General features: G+C 60.8%; 2 non-coding genes across 2 annotated transcripts in view; both read left to right on the top strand.

Moving 5' to 3' along the window:
* Window positions 1–4,835: 4,835 nt before the first annotated feature.
* Window positions 4,836–4,993, top strand: LOC132953331 (5.8S ribosomal RNA). Its single transcript, XR_009665583.1, has one exon. It is a non-coding gene; the product is annotated as a 5.8S ribosomal RNA (ribosomal RNA).
* Window positions 4,994–5,362: 369 nt separating this feature from the next.
* LOC132953324 (large subunit ribosomal RNA) overlaps window positions 5,363–7,432 on the top strand; it is a 4,194-nt gene continuing 2,124 nt past the window's right edge. The window contains exon 1 of the ribosomal RNA XR_009665577.1: window positions 5,363–7,432. This exon is cut by the window's right edge and continues 2,124 nt beyond it. This is a non-coding gene — a ribosomal RNA (large subunit ribosomal RNA).

Genomic DNA, 7,432 nt, shown 5'->3' with positions numbered 1-7,432 from the left:
GAGGCGCGGAGTCGCCCTTGGTGCGCGGCGGCGTCCCCGTGACCGGATCCGTGGACACTGTGCCCTTCATCGATTGCCGATTTTTGTCTGGTCGGCGTTCGACGGGTGCGAGGTGGACTAACGTAAAGAATTATTACGTCCCGCGGACTCGGAGTGCCGTACGCGGAAATATTTTTCCTCGACGGGCGAGGCGCGGAGTCGCCCTTGGTGCGCGGCGGCGTCCCCGTGACCGTGTCCGAACCACCGCGTGTGAAAATTCGATTTTTTTTTTTCACTCGACGTCCTCGGTTATTCGTCGGTGCCGGGGTGGTGCACATGACGGCAGCCCCGGCGATGTCCGTCGACACGATTTCGAATTCAACTTTTCGAACGTAGTTTTTCCGTGTGCAATAACTCGTTAACCGTTGGTTCGATCTCGACGTACCCGAGACGTGTTCACGTCGTACGTTCCGAGTACTATAGGACACCGGTGTCCGCGACATTTAAATCGGTAATCCTTTATCCGCGGCCGTACCGCTACGCACGGAGATAGACCGATATTTGATTTTCGCTTAACCGCTACGCACTGTGATTGACTGTATTCCGACGGCGGGGTCTCGGTCAACCGTTTTCACGGTTTGCCGGTGACATCGACCGTACCGTTCATCACGGGCAGACCGCAGAGTCGTTGTCCAGGGATATCCCCCTTTGCCGAAAACCTTTACCGCGTAGAATTTCTGCGCTGACCGCGACGTTACAGGGGTGATTACCGTCGCCGAGCTGCGCGCCCGCCGTACCGTCTCGTCGCACGGACCACCGTGTGTGAAAATTCGATTTTTTTTTTTCACTCGACGTCCTCGGTTATTCGTCGGTGCCGGGGTGGTGCACATGACGGCAGCCCCGGCGATGTCCGTCGACACGATTTCGAATTCAACTTTTCGAACGTAGTTTTTCCGTGTGCAATAACTCGTTAACCGTTGGTTCGATCTCGACGTACCCGAGACGTGTTCACGTCGTACGTTCCGAGTACTATAGGACACCGGTGTCCGCGACATTTAAATCGGTAATCCTTTATCCGCGGCCGTACCGCTACGCACGGATTTTGTGATTTTCGCCTAACCGCTACGCACGGTGATTGACGGATTTTCGATTCTCGGCTAACCGCTACGCACGGTGATGGCGAAGTTCCTTCGACTCGGGTGTACCACTACGCGTGAATACCCCCGTCGCACATTGTGAAACTCGAGATTTTGTAAATTTGTGAGCGACTCGGTCGTCGGCGTTCCGCCGGCGTCCGATCGCCAATCACGTACGACAGCAAAGCCACGGGCGACGCCGAAGCCGACGCGTCCATCGCCGCGCACCGGTCTGCCCCAGTCTTCGGAATGGTCAGCAATCCAGTGCCCTTCGATGGTATCCGTCCAAGTTTCGGCGACCGACCCATCTCGCACGCCGAGTGGCAAAACTCAACCGGCGTCGCAGGCCCGCCTTCCGGTGGGCCTCCGACGCGCAAATCGTTTTTTTCAAAAATCGATGACGACTCCCGTTACCGTTCCGCAAGTTACGAGCTCTCGACGCCAAAACATTCCCGCCGCGGCCGGCCATCGTCGCCGTGCCCGGCGGTCGCCGGGGCGAAGCCCCGGGACGACGGACTTCGCGTCGCGTCCCGGCTTCCCCCACGATCTCGGCTGGGGGCCGTTATAAACCTGGCGAGAGGCGCTAGCGCGGTAATTCTCCGTCCGCTGAAAACGGACGGCGTACGCGCTAACCCCGACTCTCGTCAACGCACGGGTCACGTCGCGTCGGGCGAGCGCTCGCTCTCCGCGTGTGTTCGGTCTACCGCACGCGACCGCCGCCGCAGTCGCCCCGCGTTCTGCGGGTGCTCAGTGCGGCGCTCGCGTCGACCGAAGCGCGCGGTTTACGGGCGCCCGTCCGCGCACGTATCCCACTCGAACCGCGGTCGGTCGTGCGCCGTGACCGTATACCGGTCACGGTCGTTTCGACCTTCCTCGGCGTCGGCTCGCCCACGGGCGGACCGGCGCTCGGACGCACGCGTCCCGAGACGAGTGTCCGCGTCGTCGTCGCCCCTTGGTCGGCGTCGCCGCGGGGATCCGTCACGGGACGCAGTTGTTGTAAAACCGAGATCCCTGGTTGATCCTGCCAGTAGTCATATGCTTGTCTCAAAGATTAAGCCATGCATGTCTCAGTGCAAGCCGCATTAAGGTGAAACCGCGAAAGGCTCATTAAATCAGTTGTGGTTCCTTAGATCGTACCCAAGTTACTTGGATAACTGTGGTAATTCTAGAGCTAATACATGCCGACAGAGTTCCGACCGTCGCGGCGCCCTCGGGCGTCGCTCGCGGGAGGAACGCTTTTATTAGATCAAAACCGGCCCGTCGCGGCGCGCTTCGTGCGCGTCCCGATCGCGGCCCGCGCAAAGACCTGGTGACTCTGAATAACTTCGAGCTGATCGCACGGTCTCCGTACCGGCGACGCATCTTTCAAATGTCTGCCTTATCAACTGTCGACGGTAGGTTCCATGCCTACCGTGGTGGTAACGGGTAACGGGGAATCAGGGTTCGATTCCGGAGAGGGAGCCTGAGAAACGGCTACCACATCCAAGGAAGGCAGCAGGCGCGCAAATTACCCACTCCCGGAACGGGGAGGTAGTGACGAAAAATAACGATACGGGACTCATCCGAGGCCCCGTAATCGGAATGAGAACACTTTAAAACCTTTAAACGAGGATCAATTGGAGGGCAAGTCTGGTGCCAGCAGCCGCGGTAATTCCAGCTCCAATAGCGTATATTAAAGTTGTTGCGGTTAAAAAGCTCGTAGTCGGATCTGTGTCTGGGCGGTGCCGGACCACCCTGGCGGTCCGTCGTGTCGCGGCCGGCCGTGTCGCGGGACCACGTGTCCCGTCGGCGCGGTCGTCGTCGCGCTCGTCAGCCGTCTCGGGGTGTTAGTTACCGGCACGTCGGCCGGACGTATTGTCGGCAGGCGGACACGTGTCTCGGGCTTCCGGCGCGCCGCGCGGCCACGCGTCGCGCGGCCGTCGGGGTTCGACGACGGCGGCCGCCTACTCCAATCTTGCTGCGCGGTGATCTTCACCGATTGCCGTCGGCGGGCCGACACGTTTACTTTGAACAAATTAGAGTGCTCAAAGCAGGCTCAAATCTGGCGGGGCGGCTTCACGGCCGTCTCGTCAAAAGGCCCTGAATACTGGTCGCATGGAATAATGGAACAAGACCTCGGTCCCGCGCATCTCCGCCCTTCGCGGGCGCGCGAAATCGCCCTCCGGGGCGTTTCCGTGCGCGGGCCGCCGGGCCGCGGGCGCCAGTCGCCCGCGCGTCCCGCCGGGCCGGTTTTCGGGACCGGAGGTAATGATCAACAGAGACGGGCGGGGGCATTCGTACCGAGACGTTAGAGGTGAAATTCTTGGATCGTCTCGAGACGAACTGACGCGAAAGCATTTGCCAAGTACGTTCTCGTATGATCAAGAACGAAAGTTAGAGGTTCGAAGGCGATCAGATACCGCCCTAGTTCTAACTGTAAACGATGCCAGCTAGCGATCCGCCGGCGTTTCATTAACGACCCGGCGGGCAGCTTCCGGGAAACCGAAGCTTTTCGGTTCCGGGGGAAGTATGATTGCAAAGTTGAAACTTAAAGGAATTGACGGAAGGGCACCACCAGGAGTGGAGCCTGCGGCTTAATTTGACTCAACACGGGAAACCTCACCAGGCCCGGACACCGGAAAGATTGACAGATTGAGAGCTCTTTCTTGATTCGGTGGGTGGTGGTGCATGGCCGTTCTTAGTTGGTGGAGCGATCTGTCTGGTTAATTCCGATAACGAACGAGACTCTGTCCTGCTAACTAGGCGGGTAACCCCGGGTCGGCGTGTGCGCGGCGCGGGCGGTTTCGGCCGTTCGTGTTCGCGTACCCGTCGGCTCGGCCCGGTATCCCCGAACGCGTTCGCCCGTCGTCCACGGCGGTCGTCGAGCGCGGCCGCGCCATCCGCGTCCCGGCGTGCGGCGGGCGTGTGTCGGCCGGGGGGCAACCTCCGGTCGGCGCGCGTCCGTCGTGCGTCGGGCTCCGTGGTGAAGCGCGCCGTGTTCGCGGCCGTCGCCGGCGGATCACGATACGTTACTAGGGCTACCGCCGGCTCCCAGGAGCTTAAACTCTTCTTAGAGGGACAGGCGGCGGACGAAAATAGCCGCACGAGACTGAGCGATAACAGGTCTGTGATGCCCTTAGATGTTCTGGGCCGCACGCGCGCTACACTGAAGGAATCAGCGTGTGTTAACATTCCTGGGCCGACAGGCTTCCGGGTAACCCGCTGAACCTCCTTCGTGCTTAGGGATCGTGGCTTGCAATTTTTCCACGTGAACGAGGAATTCCCAGTAAGCGCGAGTCATCAGCTCGCGTTGATTACGTCCCTGCCCTTTGTACACACCGCCCGTCGCTACTACCGATTGAACGGTCGCATTGAGGTCTTCGGAGTGGACGCGCGTTATTCGGCCCCCTCGGGGGCTGGGTCGTCGCGCGATCGCGAAGATGACCGAAATCGGCCGTTTAGAGGAAGTAAAAGTCGTAACAAGGTTTCCGTAGGTGAACCTGCGGAAGGATCATTAGAGACGGGCCCGCGGTACCGGCAGAACTTGCCGGTCTCGCGCGCGCCTAATCCGACCCCGTGGCCGCGTGCGCTCGCGACTAGCTCGCCGACCGCCCGCGCGCCGCGACCCCCGACCGAGCGTCGACCGAAAGATGGTTAACGTCGAAAGACCATACGGGCCCCGCCGTGCGTCCGCGCACGGCGCGTGGCCGGTAGAAGTTTCGTCGACAAAAAAAAACACCCGACCCCGAACAGCGGATCACTTGGCTCGTGGATCGATGAAGACCGCAGCTATCTGCGCGTCGTCGTGTAATCCGCAGGTTATACGAACATCGACCAGTCGAACGCACATTGCGGCCTCGGTGACCCGCGGGTCCCGGGCCACGCCTGTCTGAGGGTCGTATACCGGATACTCGGCCAGACCGATGCGCCGCCGGCAGGCGTCCGACGGCGGCGGCAGTCCTCCCGGGGACTGTCCGCCCGCCCGTCGGCCGCTCCGGTGGTGCGAGATTGGCGGTTCGACCGTGGAAAACCGCGCTCGCGCGGCCGCCTCCGGTCGTCCGCCCAAGTTGTGACGGCAAACAGTCACGGGTTCTCGCGTCGTCAAACGGCACGTCCCCGTCCGCCCGCCGCGCGAGAGCGCGGCCGGGTCGGCTGAGAGTCCACGGACCTCTCCGGCTTCCGAGACGCGGACGCGGACGGTCACCGTACGGGCGGAGCGCGGACCGCAGGCTGCCGTGTAATTTAAAAAAAAAAAAACCGATACGTTCCGACCTCAGATCAGGCGGGACTACCCGCCGGATTTAAGCATATTAATAAGCGGAGGAAAAGAAAACAACCGTGATTCCCTTAGTAGCGGCGAGCGAACAGGGAAAAGCCCATCGCCGAATCCCGCCGCGCACTTTTGTGTCGCGGCACCTATGGGAGTTGTGGCGTACGGGCCGGCCTCGTTGCCGGGGCGCACGTGACGGTCCAAGTCTCCCTTGAACGGGGCCATGGCCCGCAGATGGTGCCAGGCCAGTAGAGGCCGTCACAGCGTTCCGGGATCGGACCGCGCCTTCGAGTCGGGTTGCTTGAGAGTGCAGCCCGAAGTTGGTGGTAAACTCCATCTAAGGCTAAATACGGCCACGAGACCGATAGTTTACAAGTACCGTGAGGGAAAGTTGAAAAGAACTTTGAAGAGAGAGTTCATAAGAACGTGAAACTGTTCGGGTGTAAACGGACAGAGCCCGCGAGTCCCCGCCGGGCGAATTCACGGTCGGTCTAACCGCCGGCCGGATCTTTCGCTCGGTTAGCGGACGTCGCGACCCGTTGGGCGCCGGCCGAAGGGCTTGGGTGGCGTTCGTCGCGGCGGTTGCGTTTCGGCGTGACCGTTCGCGCCGAACCCTGGTGCTCCTGGTCGGCTCGCCCGACGGCAAGAACCGTCGACGCGGCCCCGTCGCAGGCGGGGTCCCGTCGGTCGGCGACGATTTCGGGCTACTTTCCGACCCGTCTTGAAACACGGACCAAGGAGTCTAACGTGTGCGCGAGTCAACGGTGATCTTACGAAAAACCACGTTTGGCGCAATGAAAGTGAACCGTTTACGGTGCGGACGATGGCCTAGCGACCGAACCCACCGGCGTTCAAAGTCGCGCTGGTCCGCAGTCCGGGGGCGTCTTCGCCAGGTCGGCTTCGGCCGTCCGAGGGCGCACCCTTAGCGCACACGTTGGTACCCGAAAGATGGTGAACTATGCCTGGCCAGGATGAAGTCAGGGGAAACCCTGATGGAGGTCCGCAGCGATTCTGACGTGCAAATCGATCGTCTGAGCTGGGTATAGGGGCGAAAGACTAATCGAACCATCTAGTAGCTGGTTCCATCCGAAGTTTCCCTCAGGATAGCTGGCGCCGATGTGTCCCGCCCGTTCGCGGGCGTACGGACGCCGGTGGGACTCCGCGCTGTACGGCGCGGTAACAACACGCTCGTAACACGGAGGATGTCTCATACGGTAAAGCGAATGATTAGAGGACATTGGGGCCGAAACGACCTCAACCTATTCTCAAACTATAAATGGGTGAGATCGCCGGCTTTACCTGGTACACCGCGTGAACCGCGTGCGAAGCCGGCGACGGAACCCTAGGCGCTTAGTGGGCCATTTTTGGTAAGCAGAACTGGCGCTGCGGGATGAACCGAACGCCGAGTTAAGGCGCCGAAATCGACGCGTATTCAGAGACCATGAAAGGCGTTGGTTGCTGATGACAGCAGGACGGTGGCCATGGAAGTCGGAATCCGCTAAGGAGTGTGTAACAACTCACCTGCCGAAGCAACTAGCTCTGAAAATGGATGGCGCTGGAGCGTCGTGCCTATACTCGGCCGTCGACGGCATAGTGGGGCCGGTCGTCGCTCGCGGCGGTCGGTCCCGGCAAGCCTCGACGAGTAGGATGGCGCGGCGGTGTGCGTCGAAGGGCAGGTCGCGAGACCGCCTGGAGCCGCCGTCGGTGCAGATCTTGGTGGTAGTAGCAAATACTCGAGAGGGGCCCTCGGGGGCTGCCGTGGAGAAGGGTTTCTTGTGAACAGCCGTTGTCCAAGAGTCAGTCGATCCTAAGCCCGGGGAGAGATCCTCGTACCACGGGCGAAGGCGTTTTCGAATCGCCCTTGGGGCGAGAGGGAATCCGGTTCGTATTCCGGAACCCGACGCGGAACCGCTCCCTAGTGTTCGGGGCTCTTTTGTCTCGTCTGGGTAACCAGAATGAACTCGAAGAAGCCGCCGGGGGATCTGGGTAGAGTTCTCTTTTCTCTGTGAGCGTTGTACGTCCCTGGAATCCTCTAGCCGGGCGATAGGGACGCGAGCGCGAAGAGCAC

The sequence above is a fragment of the Metopolophium dirhodum genome, unplaced genomic scaffold, assembly GCF_019925205.1.
Source record: "Metopolophium dirhodum isolate CAU unplaced genomic scaffold, ASM1992520v1 scaffold13, whole genome shotgun sequence".
Lineage (NCBI taxonomy): Eukaryota > Metazoa > Arthropoda > Insecta > Hemiptera > Aphididae > Metopolophium > Metopolophium dirhodum.
Note: the sequence above shows the minus strand (reverse complement) of the source record. Positions and strands in the feature narration are given on the sequence as shown.